We start from the raw sequence: 14,643 nt of genomic DNA, 5'->3' as shown, positions 1-14,643 counted from the left end.
GTAAGGAAATGAAGAAGATGAGAAAAGCAGGTGATAGAGAAATGGGGAAGTAGAAAAGGTGGAGAACAAGGTGGAATGAGAATAGGGTGGTACTAATGGTGGTAGTGGTGATGAAGGGTGGAATAGAAATTGTCGGTAAATGAAGGGATGTAAGGAAAGGGTTAAGGATTGATTTTATCCTACAGGATAATCGTTTTCCTATTTACAGCATCCAAATTTCTGCAAACTACTGTAAACGTGTACCTATATTATTATTAAGAAATAATATAGTGTTAAGCTATAATATATATATATATGATTTAATATTATATAATTTATAATTTATATATATATAAATAAAACCCACGAATGTATTATAAATGTTAATATAAATATTTTAATTTTAATTTTTAATATAAATATTAAACAAAAAACTTTTCATACTTCGAACACTTTAACTTTAATCCACATTTTATTGCAATGTTCATTTTCAGCCAAACGTAAAACCCCTGAATTAATCGTAATTTCTTTTCCCCACCCATTCATTCGTCCACCCTCCTCCCTCTTCTTACTCTTTCTGTAAATTTTTCTTTTTCTTTTTTTTTTGTTCACGAAGTATACAAAATCAGTCTCTTTTCAATCGTTAAAGCACCTCTCGAGGACCTCCTTATAAAACCTTGGGGTGTAAAGTGCGATTCGTGCAAAAAGGTAAAAACAAAACAAAAAAAAAAAAAAGAGAAACAAATAATAAAAAGCAAAAAAAGAAAACTGAAAAACAGAGAGAGAGAAAGAGAGAGAGAGAGCAGAAAAAAAAACATTAAAACAAAGAATAAAAAAGAAAATTAAAAAGGGACGAAGGATGAAGGAATGGTCGAATGGAAGAGTAAAATGTGGAGAATTGCAAGGGGGCTTTGGTTAGGAAAAAGGCTGCTAAGGGAGAAATCGAGGGTTTCTAATGGTAGTGGTAGTGGTATAGAGGAGAAGGGGGATGGAGGAAGCAGCTGGTAGATACGCACTATATCGAAGGGGTAAAAGGGGTGAGTGAATGAGTGAGGAGAGGGGGAGAAAAGTAGAAAGAAGAAATAAGAGGGGTGACGACAAACGTTGGCAAAAAAGTCTGCTGCACAATCGGAAAGAGTAAAAAACATAGACAAAAAAACAGAGGGTGAGTTAAAAAAAAGAAATCATCGTAAAAATCGAGGGCTCACGTTCCTAATGGTTGATGGTTGATGGTTGGTGGTGGTGGTGGTGGTGGTAGGGTCCGAGTTTCCTTCTCCAAGATTTTCTCTCAGTTTTCAAAGATACAGTTTCGCAAAAATGCGAAAGGCCTACCTATATACCATTCATGATTCTTTCAAAAGGAATCCCAAGGCTCTCTTTTTCCCTTCCCCATTCCCCCTTCCCTCCTCCCAAACCCTCCACCCCTTCTATAACAGCCCTTCCTTCTCTTCTCTTCTCTTCTCTTCTTCTTCTCTGTTCTCTTCTCTTTTAGGTGCACTTTCCGCTCCCTTTGGGCTCCCATCGAGCGCATTCGACGGACCATAGGGTCCCTTCCTTTCTCCCTCCCTTCCCTTCCCTTCCCTTCCCCCCCCCTATTCCCCAACTTTGAAATTATTTAGCCCTCAAGCGTGCCTCTGCCACACTAACACTATACCACTAACCATCATCACTAATGTAAAAGAGAGAGAGAGAGAGATAGACCAACCCTAATTCAAACCTCAACCCTTTTCTTTCGTTCGTTCTCTCTTTCTTTCTTTCTTTCTTTCTTTCTTTCTTTCTTTCTTTTTGCAAGCAAACAGCAACCAACCAAGCTTACAATTCTCGTCTAACTTATCTTTAGTTTCTTCCTATTTATATATTGTATCTAAGAAAAGTGTAAATGGGAAGAGAAATGTGCAAGTGTGTTGGTAAAATGGATACTATTTAGGGTTAACTATGTATATAAGGGGTGGTGTATTTGAAATAAACCAAAAATTCGAATAATTTTCCTATTGAATTTGAAAAGAAACGTGTGAATAATAAATCATTCAATTTCATTATTTGAAATTCCATAAGGATGTTTTAATATTATTATTATTATTATTATTATTATTATTATTATTATTATTCTAATATTATTTCTTTTTTTATTTTGTAATTTTATATTTATGTAGAAAAAAAAATATATGGAAATAACGTGGCAAATGGTTTACTCGTAGATTAATAAAAAAAAAAAAAAAATAAGAAATCATGGAATTGAAATATTTATTTAAATGCAATTTAAATGCAATTTTGGTTTGGTTTTTAATTTAATTTTATTTAATTATATTAATAAAACAATAACAAGTAGAATTTTATTCAAACAACTTGGTATCAAATACTTCAGCCCGGAATACATATTATACTTAAATACATATGGTATGTCCAACACGCCAATTTCAGTTTAATGGAAACCACTGGTGGAACCCTATTTATATAGGGTTATATACTAGGCACCCTATACTACATGTATAGGAATAATGATTAAAGCTGATTCGACTAGTTTCTTACAGTACTTCGACTTTTGAATCGCAAGTCCCAAATGCTGACGGTGCTAGCCAATGTATTAAGGGCGATCACCCTTTTTCCAAAAAAAAAAAAGGAACAGAAAAATCGATCGAGAATATTGGAAAACACGGAAATGTGGGAAAATTATAGATGTGTGTGTGTGTGTGTGTATGTGTAAGAGAGAACGAGAGAGACAGAATATATTTCAATAAAATTAAAGCAACTTTTTAAAAATTTATTCACTCAGAAAGAGACTACCACCACCACCACCAACCACCATTACCAATACCATCACATGCCTTAAGTTGCTTGTATAATAGTAGTTTTATATATATACACACACACATACACACCTTATTTTCTCAATCTTGTAATTTTCAACGAGATTCGCGTAGAAAAGGAAAATCCCATTAAAAACGAAATATGTAGATCATATTCTCGCTATTTGAAGCTATATATTTTCTAATTTCTCTCTCTCTCTCTCTCTCTCTCTCTCTTTCTCTCTTTTTGTTTTCCCACTCTCATTTCCTTTTCTTTGAAAGAAAAAAAAAAAAAAAAAAGAAGATGAGATATTTACGTCTACTTTTAAAAAATGCAGAAACATGCCGAGGGAAATTTACGAGAGCATCAGCTAAACTCTTCGCGTCTTTTCCACCTCGAATAGAAACGAACGATCGATATTTCAACCTGCTACCAAACCTTTTATATATCTTCTTTTTTCTTTGTATATGTATATGTTTATATTTTATATATATATATTTATAAAAAAGAATATTATTTTATATTTTTTGATTCGTTAGCACAGTTATCTCAAAATCCTCTCTCTCTCTCTCTCTCTCTCTCTCTCTCTCTCTCTCTTGGAATTTTATTAATAGTTGGAAATAACGATATTAAATATATATTTTGTATTATATGTTATTTATATTATTTATATTTATTAAAAGAAATATATATGTATATATAAATAAAATAAAATAAATATCAGTACTCCTTGAATAGCTCAGGTGGTAGAGACGCTGTCTTTTCTTTTACTAACAGTAAGGTTCAATGGATCGAATCCCAGTAAGTATTTTAAAATATATATAAAAAAAAATTTATATGAAAATATATAAAATATAATAAATTATATAATTAAAAATAAATAAATGAAATATTAATAAATAATATATTTTAATATATATTATTATATACAGTTTATAAAATATAATAAATTATATTTATATATACTAATAAATATAGTAAAAAAATATATAGAAATATATTAAATATATATAATATTTTAAAATATACATAAAAAAAAATAATTATATAAAAAATATAAATTAAATTATTTAAAAAATATAACTTATATATTATATATATAAATTAATATTACATTATAAATATATATATTTAAAAAGCTATAACCCACTAGTTTTGTCCAATAAATAATATTAAAACAATTACTGATATAACTATAAATACAATACCATTTCTAATTAATCGACAAAACAAATAAACCTCTGTTAACTGTAAAAAACAGAAATATATACAAAAAAACACTTTAAAATAAAACCTTTCATTATAAATAGAAATAAACTTGTAACAAACTATATTACACACTACATCTTTAGCAATAAAAAAAAAAAGAATTAACCATTCTCATTCCTTTTTCCTTTCTGTTTATACTTTTCTTATTTTCAATAAAACAATAAATTTCTATAGAAATCTTTCCTTGTGAATTATTCTTAAATAGATGAATCAGTTTTACCAATAGACAACATAACACCACTAAGAAGACCCTAAACGTTCAACTTCTTCTCGTTGATGAGGATAAGAGTTTCATGGGTCGATCGGTAAGTAAAAAAAAAAAAGAGGGAAGAAGAAGGAAAAGGGGGGTGATGGGAGGTAAAAGAGGATGCATTCTCGGATCACCTGCCTCGAATAAAGTCTAATCCCGGTGGAGCGAGAAGTGCACTTACCTTTGGATCGTCGACCGCTGCAAAAGAGAACGGAAATGAGCGGTGTGCAATGGGCACAAGTACGCCTAACGGTACTTTTCTTCTCTCTTTCTTTTTCCTTCATCCCTATCTTCCATCTTTTAACTATTTTCCTCTCTCTCTCTCTCTCTCTCTTTTTAGAACTAGAAGTTCGCGAAATAGTTTCTTAGATTCTTAACACCTTGAACCATCTTTCTTTCTCTCTTTTTGAACTATTCCAAATTTTTCTTCAATTTATTCGCGTATACTTTTTGGTTTTCTCTCTCTCAAAATTAGGACTATTATTTTGAATGTAATTTTATTTTATTTTATTTTTTTTAATTTAAAAAATAATTTGGGAAAGATAAAGAAACTATATAGTTTATATAGTTTTATAGAAACATAATTTCATATTGTATAATTGTATTTATATAATAATATATAATGTAATATATAATATAAAATATATAATAAAATAAATAATATAAAATATTTAATATATAAAATATATAATAAAATAGATAATATAAAATATATAATAAAATAAATAATAAAAAAATATATAATATAAAATAAATAATAAAAACATATAATAATATTATAATATTATAAACCTAATTTTTTATATATTATATATTCAATTATATAAGTATTACTCAAGTTAAAAATAAAACAAATTGAAGTGAATTTAATTGAACATTTTATTTATTGATAATGAATTATACTCGACAAACGATAATCCTATTCTTATTGTTCTCATATTGCAATAATAAAAAAATAAAAAATATATCATTCCTTTATCAAATTACAATTTACTTTGCAATACAATGCTTTAACTGTACCCACTTATCTCTAACGAATATCAACATTAAAAAAAAGAAAAAAATAATAATAATAATTCACAAAATGATGGTAAACAGATAAAACAATCCTAATAAGATATTATCGAATCTAATTATTATTTATATCAATTTGAAAGCAAACAAGATAGTTTATATACATGTATAATATTCAACCTATAGATCATCCTTTAATGATCTATTTTTTTTTTTATGATCTACCTTGTTTTTTTTTTCTTTTTATTCTTCTTCTTCTTTATCTCATCTGCATAATTTATGCCGTTTGCCTGTAGTGTTGTATCGTTCGAATGCACGATGATGATCCTCCTCTCCCTTTTACCTTTACCCTTTACGAAATCCTACCAACCTACCCCTCGTTCGTTACACCCCCTTTTCTTCCTCATTCTCAATGTATACATCTTTAACCCCCTTCCTTGTTCCTCAACCTCCTCCTCCTCCTCCTCCTCCTCCTCCTCCTCGTAGTCATTTCGATCGATACTTGGAACGCGATATGCCGTGTAAAAGGAAAAGTAGATAAAAAAAAAAAATAAAAAGAAATGAAGAAAGGAAAATGAAAGAAGAAAAAAGAGGAAGAATAAGAAAGGGTAATAAAAAAGAATAAAAAAAAAAAAAAAGAAAAAAAAAAGAAAAAGAAAATGGAAGAAGAGGATACTAGAAGAACGCTGACCGACATTTTCAACTTGGCTTCTCGAGAACGTAGACTACGATGACGGTAGTAGACCGAAGCAGGTGATGAAAACGTATATAAAGAGAAACGAGAGAGTATGAGAGAGTATAAGAGAGAGAGAGAGAGAGAGAGAGAGAGAGAGAGAGAGAAAGAGAAATAGAAAGCAACTGAGCCAGATAAAACAACACAAATTGTCTGGGTGTTCTATTTCGAGGTTTTGGCCCAACACACAGATGTGATGAAGATAGAAATTATAACATGAATTATTATTTTCTTACATATATATATTTCGCACGATTTCATTCCAGGGTGTTTATCCTTATGAAATATTTAAAAAACAAAAAAAATAAAACATAATATTAAATAATATATAATATGTATATTTATATAATATTATTATATATTATTATATTATATATAATAATAATTAAGTAAATATTTCAACTATTTCTATTCAATTCTAAATTAATGGGTTGTATATCAATTACCACCACAATATAAAAATATAAATCTCTTATTAAAATTAGGATTGAAAAAAGATTTATTGTGAAGATGTTATTTAAAAAAAAAAAAAAGAATATATTGAACCTTTTTTTAACTCACTAAATTAATTTCTGAATAACCCTATAGATACACGTATACTCATATAATAAACCGTGTATAGATATAAATTTATATGAGAGTACTCGTATATATAACCATATATATATATACACAGTTTATACATAAGACTACTTATAAATGTGATACGAACATATATACACATACATATATATCTACGTATATTTACATACATATTTCAATCTATATATATATATACATAGACATAGACTTAAGACAAAGTATGAACATTGAAAGACAGTATTCGATCGTTCGCAAATGTCTAGACTACGACCTATCCTATTCGAACGTCTAACGCAACATTGAAAGCAATGCTAAACTTTAATAAAGTTTCTTTGTTACTATTGCACACTAATATCATCTACTACTATTACTACTACTACTATTACTATTACTATTGCTATTCTTGTCATTAGTAGAATGCATTTCCGATTTACTTTATTAACTTGTTCTTTGTATCATTTCAATCTTCTTCCTTTACTTTTCCATTCAACATTTTCATCCCCTCTACCATTCATCATCCTTTCATATTCAATTTCTTTTTGAATCCCTTTGATGTTTCTCACATTTTTGTATATTAATTACAAATAATATTTTTATTCAATTTCGTTAATATCGTAGTATCTTAAACATAATCATGTTACAAACTGTTAAGGGTTAATATCTTTTTTTTTTCATAACATGTGTATATATTAAGTCGTCCCAAAATTTAGATTGTATATTATATATACAAATATTAATATTTTATATAATATTCTATATTATATTATATATAAATAATATATTAAAATATTAAATTAAAACTTAAATATTAATTACTTAGTATTTATTAAATTTAGAAATTAAATAATATAAAAATAAATATATGGATAAATATATAAAAAAATAAAATTTATAAATTATATAATATAAAAATAAATATAGAAATAAATAGAGAAATATTTATATACTAGATATTTAACAAAATTTAATTATATATATATATATATATATATATATATATATTTATGTCAACAAAACTTATGTAAAAAAAAAAATAAATAAAATAAAATAAAAAAGTATTAATCATTCTACCTACTTAAAATAATTCACAGACAATTCTGTAAATTTATATAAGAAATAGGAAACTTTTGATTAATAGTGTATACGTTTATATAGATCCGTATACATATATGTTAGAAAATCATAGATTCATAGTTAAATACATGTATACACATATACATATGAAAAGGTGTAATGTTAGTAACCGATACACTTCAAGAGACAAACTCCCTTTCTCTGAGGTTCATTGAAACAGCGTTGTACAAGAGCTTAGGCACCATCATACACCGAAATACGATTTTCCACGTCGACGTACAACATACGAAGAATATAACTCTCCTCCACCTCGGTCCAGATCGTTCAAAGCGTCTACACCACAGTAACCACCTACTCACTTTTCATCCCCTATCCCCTATCCCCTATTCCCCATTCTCAACCCCCCAACAACCGAAATACATCCCCGTTCTATCCAACTATGTTCTTCTCTTTTCGAGGATCTTTTCAACGTTGCTTCGAAGGAGATGATGGATTTTCAAGCGATGTTTCCTTCCTTCCTTCCTTCCTTCCTTCATTCATTCCTTCATTCCTTCATTCCTTCATTCCTTCATTCCTTCATTCCATCCTTCTTTTCTTCCTATATATTCCAACCGGATTTTACCCATCTTTCAATTATTTATTACCAAAAGCTTTACCTTATGTGATACACATGAAATACACTTACTTATATCCATGGAAATAAATAAAAAAAAAAAAAATTTATAGAAACTTCACGTGCAATGTATCAAGAGCCGCCTGTTTTTTTCTTTTTGCGATATGTTTCATCGTTGAATATCGAAAGTGTTATGTGTTAAGTTCTTCAAGATCTATGGGAATATATTTGAAGTATAGAAAAGTATAAGTACATTTTTTTCCTTTTTTATTTTGTTAAGTTTATCGCAAAAATAATAAGGAGTTAAGGTTGTTGTTATTTGGATACAAATATGAAAAAATAAATAACAATAATAATAATAATATTATTATTATTATTATATATTAAATATTGAAATATTAAATATATTATTTAATATATAGAATAAATATTTATAATATTAAATATTATAATTAATATTATTACATTTAATTTTTATAAATTTAATTAATTAATATTTAATAAAATATAAAGTATATATTATTTAATATATTATTTAATATATATATATTATAAATATTTACAATATTATATATTAAATTTAATATTATAAATATTTATTAAAATAATAAATTATTTTAAAGGAATACAAATTGGATGGTTCCAAACCAAAAAAAGAGAAACAAAAAACAACAACCTAACCTGGATAATAAAATGTAATGATAAAGAAAGAGAAAAAGATAAAATGTGTGGGTCGTTGATGATGCGTTCACCAGAGGGTATGAGAACGAGTGGGTGGTGTGTGTGTGTTTGTGTGTGTGTGGCTGTTTTAAACGAACAAGTGAGACAAGGAGATATGCCTTAAAGAAAAAAAATCTTCTTCAATGTATTCGGACATCATCTCTCTCTTATGTCACGCCAAGACAAAACTGTCTGCTATCATCGGCATTAGAGAAGAATAATATATCCGGTTTGAATAAAAAGAAGAAGAAGAAGAAGAAGAAAAAAAAAAAGAAGAAAGAAGAAGAAGAAGAAGGAAGAAACATCTTTACTGGGGTAAAAGTAAAGTAGTCGTACGATTTAAACGAAAATTCCTATCATGTTGGAATTTAACTTTTAGACTTTAGCAAGGGTCTTCCTTCTACTTGCTAAGAAGAGCTGGTTCCTTTTCCTACCATCCATTTTTCATTCACTTCAAAACTTTTTCTCTCGCAACAAATGATCCCTCAAGCAATCTAACCATTCCTTTTTCTTTTTTGTCTTTCTTTTTTTAACTTATGAAACTTCTAATGAAAATGATTACACTATTTTTTGTTCTTGTTGTTGTTGTTGTTGTTGTCTTTTCTTTTTTATTTTTCTATTTTTACTTGGTAAATTTTTAATGATAATTAACATTGTAGACATTTATATATGTTGTGTTGTGTTGTATCCATTAATTTAAATGTTTTGTTTTTCTAAATATATAGAAATGGTGTTCATAAATTAATTAATACTAAAAATGGTGTAAAATAAAAAGAAATAAATTAGAACACTAGGGGTATTGTTGCATTCATTAATTTAAATATATACTTTATTTTTCTAAATATATAGAAATGGTGTTCATAAATTATTTGATACTATCAGAACTAATCTAAAATAAAATAAAAGTTAGAACACTTGGGGTTTGTTGTATGCATTAATTTAAATATATATTTTATTTTTCTAAATATATAGAAATGGTGTTCATAAATTAATTAATACTAAAAATGGTGTAAAATAAAAAGAAATAAATTGGAACACTTGGGATTTGTTGCATTCATTAATTTAAATTTATTTAGTTTTTATATTTTATATTTTCTTGTACTAATATTTTGTTTATCTGAATATATAAAAATAGTGTTCATAAATTGGTAGCTACTATCAAAACTAATATAAAATAAAAAAATAAAAAATAAATTACAACACTTAGGAGTTTGTTATATTCATTAATTTAAATATATATTTTGTTTTTCTAAATATATAAAAATAGTGTGTGTGTGTTCATAAATTGCTTGATACTATCAGAACTGATGTAAAATAAAATAAAATAAAATAAAAAAGAAAGTTAGAACACTTGAGGGTTTTTCTTAGCTCGTAGTATGAAACTACGATCGATAGGGTAACTTATTTGTTTGATAGTACGTCCACCCTACCCTAGACACCTTTCCTTTTTCTCTATTACCCCTTTCTGATACTATACTTTCCTAACTGTTCATTCTTACGTGTTGAACATAACACAACTACGAATCCTACGTGGACAACTACAATTCCAACTACAACAAAAACGGACAGAAACGTTGAAAACCATGGCGTTCCTCATCACACACACAACTACAACGTTACTAAAGTTGTTCATCGTGATGGTGATAGTGATAGGGACTATATGGTGGTGTATAGTGTCTCGTTACGAGTGCCAGTAACAACTACTACTACTACTACTACTACTACTACTATGGCAGGGTATATGGTGGTAGAAAACCATCGACTGTCGGAGAGGCCGCTCGACTTCAAGGCTAACCGTTCGCTTCGTGTACAGTCCGTTACATAAATTATATCTTTTAATTCTAACAACTAAACGACGATTTTAATCCAAACTATATATATACACACATACATAAACATATATATATTTATTTAATATTTAATGGTGAGAAAGGAACACCGTAGTTTGGCTAGCGACCAGACTTTTCGGTGATTTAGTATACCCAGTGAAATTTATTTCCCTGTTTTGTCTACCCTTCTTTACCAACGAAATAGCCCCAAGCCGTAACGTTTTAAACGTATCTTTTCCTGGACATTGAATTACCTGGCTATGTTGAAATATATCAGAATAGTCTAACATATATGTATATACATAAAAACACGTACTACACACGCAAAGGTATCGTTTAATCGAGTATACAAACAAACAAATAAACAAAAAAAACCTACATCGGATTATATAAATGAAATACGTTGACAAGAAGGAGACGACTAGTCTGCTCCATCCGTAGTTGAATAAAAAATGCTCGAGGTTAAAATAAAAATAGCAAAAAGTAAGGAAAACGCACAACACGTGCCGCCGTTCAGTCTCGTAAAAGTTACGAAAGATATCTCATAAGAAAAGAACTAACTTCACGTTTAAGTCCGAACACCGGTTAGCTGTTGACTGGCTGGTTGGTTGGTTGGTTGGTTGGTTGCTTAGTTGGTTGGTTGTCTGGCTGACTGGCTAGCTGTGTGTTCATACACCGCTAGTAGAGTACCACCACCTGTAGCTCGTAAAGGTCCATACGTTGTTCCCAGAAATGCAACCCACGATAAACCGAGATCTGGATACGTTTAGTAGCTGGGGTATATAGCAAGACTAGCAAAACGTGGGGTTGCTATACCTAATATACTAAAGGAGGGTTGATTTGGTGGGTGTACGTGGGGTCTGAACAACCATGTGTCTACATTTCCTATACATACGTGCATACGTTCACTTGTATATATATATAGATAAGTGTGAGTATGTATACAGATCTATATAACGGACGATTTGCTCAGTTAAATTCTTTCCAGTCGAAAGGACATCGAGGTGTTTGTGGAAAAGGGTTCTATACTAAACTTTCAAAGATTCCCTACAAAAAAAGAAAAAGGGATTATCTAACTCCACATTCAACGAGCTACCCTCTTTCCTTTTCTTTTTTTTCTTTTTTTTTATTCCTTTCTGTTTTCTTACTTTTTCTTTTTCAGAACCCCTTCCCTCGTTTTTTTTTCTTTTTTTATTCTTTCATTCATTCCCTGTCGTTTAATAAGAAAGGATGAACGGAGTCGTTCATGACTCGTTTACCCTTATCCTTTTCTTTTACTTTGACTTCATACATGGTACTTTCTTCGTAGCTACGTATCGTATCTGTGTCTTTCTTTCTTTCTTTCTTCGATGATAAAAGCAAAAGTAGCAACAACTTTAGAGGGTGAAACTACGACGACCAACTACCAACAACTGCGTACGTAAAGGTTCAAGAGGATCAGAAAGAGAAGTAGGGTTGTTGGTTATGCGCTCGCTCGCTCGCGCACGCGCGCGCACCAGCTTTAACACCTGTTGGAATGCTGAGAAAAGAGAGAGAGAGAGAGAGGAAGGGTATGAGAAAGGGAGGTTGAAAGGACCAACCCAAATCTCAACGTATATGAGATTTTCTTTGGTTGGAATACAATTGCACATTTCGATGCATACACACACAAATCTACTTATATAAATAGTATATGATAAATATATATATATATATGGTGATTCGTTTCAAATCAATTATAAATAAATAGGAAAATACATGTAGCATGTATACATATAATGAATGTTTTATATAAACGTGAAATTTCAAAATGGCAGGAAACGAATAAATGAACAACGACGTGGCTCGCGGTTGTTCGTAGCTACCTTGCGTAAGATCCCTTTTGCTCATTCGTTGGTTCTTACGTTCCTTCGTTGGTTGGTAACTTGCGCAACGAATTACCTTCTCTCATTCACGTGCTTGCTGTCCCGCGAAAGTCAAGAATCGTCGTTGTCGTCGTTGTCGTCGTCGTTGTCGTCGTTGTCGTCGTCGTTTGTCGTAAACCTACGTGAAAGTAAACCTTCTCTCCGATGAAACTAGTTGATTATTTCATTTTTCATTAATTATCTTAATCATTATCATTATTATTGTTTTTCTAGAGAAATCTAACAAAACAATATGAATACATACATTTTGTACAATGAATTTTTTTCAAACTTAAGGAAAGAGAAAGGAAGACAAAAAAAAAAATAACAAAATTGGTTAACATCAAACTCATGGGGTTTTATCAAAATTCATCATTTCAAAATGATATTTTCATAAACTGTTGCTCAGTAAACATTCTAATGAAAACTTTTAAGAGAACATTTCGGGGAAAAATTAATCACTTTTCTTAACTTTCCGTATAAGATAACAAACCTATCACATTTAATGATTCATTTTACATTTATATCTGACGTGTAACTCTAACAAAAAAAAAAAACAAAGCTTTATATATTTATTTCGTGTCAAACTTTTAAATAATCTTATTTATTCAATACTGTAGCATTTTTTGACGGGAAAAATATTAGAAAAGAGCAAAAAGTTATTGGACAATATTCACCAATCTCTCAACAAGGGGGGAAACAAAACAAAAATATAACAAAACAAAAATATAACAAAACATCTTTTGTACTTACTTTTTGATTAAAACTTGACCTAACCTAACTTTTAATCTTTTTTCTATTGGCCACCCACTTAACGTATCGGATAACAGCATCAGCATCGATATCAGCAACAACAACAACAACAACAACAACAGTAACAACAAGCAACCACTACACTAAAGTCAGGAAAAGAAGGCAGTATTGTAACGATAATGTCGAAAATAAGCAAAATTAATGGATATAGAAGAACCAGGAGGGGGATGGAAGGAGGTGGGTGAAGGGGGTGGGATAGGGAGGGGGGTGTATCTCGTAAATATTCGTTTTTGATACGCTTTGTCGGGTTTTACCTTCGGTGTACGTACGTACGTACGTACGTTTTACCGATCGTTCCTGAATCTCCCCCTTTTTCCACCTCATCCCTCCTACCTCATGCCTACCTCCTCCCTCAACCCCTAGCCGACTCTTTGGATAATAATGATCGTTCGTACTTGCATAATAAATTCTCCATGCGAATTATAATTTCGCATACGCGTCGGCCATATATCCGTTCGAGGTTTATCATGTAAATCGGGTTTGTGATATCGGTTCGTTGCTTATAAAGTCGTTTCTCGATTGAAACGTGTTTAGTATAATATTGTATATAGGTGTATAAGTGTGTTGTATTTATGTATATATATGTATATACGTATAGGTATATTCCACAAGTATATAGAGAGAGAGAGATCGAGTTACGTTGATCAGTTTCCATTCTAAACTTCTGAGCTACGATCAAATTTATTCTTGAGACTGTACTTGGCCCATGCTGCTCGTTCGTTTCTTGCTCTCTCTCTCTCTCTCTCTCTCTCTCTCTCTCTGTCTGGGTAATGGCTTCTCTCTCTCTCTCTTTTTTCTCTTTTTTTTTCTCTCTCTCTCTTTCTATTTCTTCTACCTCTACCTTCACGCTCGACCGTTCTGGCAACCAACCGACGACGACGATGACGACGACGACGACAACGACCATATAACTCTGTTATCAACTTGGCCAATAAATAATCATGAAATTTGCAATATTTAAAAAATATTAGGTTTTTTTTTTTAATTTAATATGATAAATAAAATAAGATGGAATAAACAAAATGTTTTATATTGAGTATTATTCATTTCAATTTTTGCTAACATGTATATATATAACATATATATCAAATATAGTA

The sequence above is a fragment of the Polistes dominula genome, unplaced genomic scaffold (genome assembly GCF_049000335.1).
Source record: "Polistes dominula isolate Pdom_NZ unplaced genomic scaffold, Pdom_raw_medaka contig_11, whole genome shotgun sequence".
Lineage (NCBI taxonomy): Eukaryota > Metazoa > Arthropoda > Insecta > Hymenoptera > Vespidae > Polistes > Polistes dominula.
The sequence above is the reverse complement of the archived record's forward strand: the minus strand, read 5'-3'. Positions refer to the sequence as shown.